Consider the following 2,229-nt stretch of genomic DNA (forward strand, 5'->3'; position numbering starts at 1 on the left):
AAAATAAAATAAAATAAAATAAAATAAAATAAAATAAAATAAAATAAAATAAAATAAAATAAAATAAAATAAAATAAAATAAAATAAAATAATCAGTCTTTTCACATCCAGATGCCCTTCTGCCTGTTTTTGAGGGCATTTGCCCTGTTCTGGGGGATGCAGAGGAGGGCGAGACAGCAGCTCAGATCCTGTATCCTCTGGCTCTGGTGCCATCTAGTGCTTTCCCAGGGGTTGCTTCCAGCCAGGGCTTCCTGAGAGAAAATATCAGTGGCCAAACTGCAGTAAAAATCATTATAATTGCCTCCCTTGCAAAAAGGTGCTGCTGAGAGCCCTCATCTCCAGCCACCCATCCTTCCCCAGCCCTTCTGTGGGGCTGGGAGCAGGCTGAGATGAGTCTGGAGCTCCAGGAAATAAAGGGATTTCTCCCTGGGCATGGGGAAGGAAAAGGATGCAGGTATAAAGATAATTTTGGAGCATTTTGGATAACTTTAAGGGCATTTTAGAGTTTTTCTGTGCCCCTGGACAAGCTGGGAATGTGGGTCCAGGGCAAGACCTTACACTGGCTATCGAAGGATGAGGGAGCGCTGCACCACCCCTCCAAAAACTTGTCTGTAGTATGCAATCCTGCTGCTTGCTGGGAAAATAAAGCATTGAAATAAGACTTCTTTGGCTGTCAGGGAGCTCAGACCCTCATGGAAAGCTGACTCCCTGCATTGTTCCTTGTCCAGGTGGGACTGCTTTAAATATTGTTCTAATTCCTCCTTTTGACAAGCAGGTGGAGAAAGAGAGATTGTCCAAAGAGTCAAGGATTCCTCAGCTCCAAGTGGGATGGGGTTTTTAATGGTCTGAGACTTTTTCACAGCATCCCAACCACAGAAAATGATTGGGAAGTGTGGAGGTCTCCTAGGTGGGCAAGAGGGGCTCAATCTCCTTTTGCTATGGGGGTTTGAACTAAACAGCATTTCCAGCTTGCCAGAGACACGTTGTGAGGTTGTTTTTGAAATTATCCCCCTTTCTATTAGGATTTTCTCACTGTGGTTTTGTATTCTGGTCCTGATACATTCACCTGCACAAGAGAAGGCTCCAGGGAGAGCTGAGAGCCCCTGGCAGGGCCTAAAGGGGCTCCAGGAGAGCTGCCCAGGGACTGGGGACAAGGCCTGCAGGGACAGCACCCAGGCAATGGCTTTAAATGGACAGAAGGCAGGGTTGGATGGGAGAGAAATTGTTCTTCCAGAGGGGGTTGAGGCCCTGGATCAGGTTTCCCAGAGCAGCTGTGGTTGCCCCTGGATCCTTGGGAGTGCCCAAGGCCAGGTTGGATGGGGCTTGGAGCAGCCTGGGCTAGTGGAAGGTGTCCCTGCCATGACAGGGGGTTGGAACTAGAGGGTCTTTAAGTCCCCTTCTAACCCAAATAATTCTGTGATTCTGTGATTGGCCTGACATTGGGGTTCACTGGAGTTCAGCAGCTCCAAGTCTGGAGTGGACATACAAGGATCTGGAAGAAAAAGGGTTTGTGTGTCGCGGATCAGGGGCCAGCCAGGGACAGAGCAAACTCTCCTCAGCTGCAGATGGCATTTCATCAGAGGCACCCGTCAGGCTCCAGGAGCTGTGCTCAATTCACAGCACCTACAGCAATGGAAAATGAATTTGACAGAGGACTCTTGTTTGTTTTCCCAGCTCTGATGTGGTTGCCCTGGATTTACCCGAAGCTGCCGATGCAGCGAGTAAGTGTAGAAAATTATCTGAAATTAAACTTCCAGACAGCTTTCCCCCTGCCCACTCCAGCTTTGCCCTGAGACTGAAAGATGTTTCCTTCCCAGTGGCTGGCACTCAGTTCTAATTTTAAATTGAACTACAAATCCAGATGACTAACCAGATCCACGAGAAAACTTCCAAGGGGCATTTGTGAATCAGCAGTCGTCAGGACTCTCAGGATTGCATTTGCCTTTCAAAAACTCGAGATATAGACTGAGGGAGGCATGGGCTGGATCCTGGTCTGCCCTTTAGCATCAGTAACAAGAGGATTTCACCTTATTTGCACCGAAGTTGTCAGTAAATGTAGGGTTTGTCTATCCCAAGTTTGCATTTTGCAGGCATTCTGCTCCTTCCCTGTGCAGACAGAAGGGAAACTGCATCCCTGGGGTGCTCTGGAGAGAAAGCCACAGCAGCTGACATTCAGAGATGACAGCCCCAAAAAGGAGACACAAAACTGGTAGTATTCCAGCCAAGGGA

This window comes from Parus major, chromosome Z (genome assembly GCF_001522545.3).
Source record: "Parus major isolate Abel chromosome Z, Parus_major1.1, whole genome shotgun sequence".
Classification (NCBI taxonomy): domain Eukaryota; kingdom Metazoa; phylum Chordata; class Aves; order Passeriformes; family Paridae; genus Parus; species Parus major.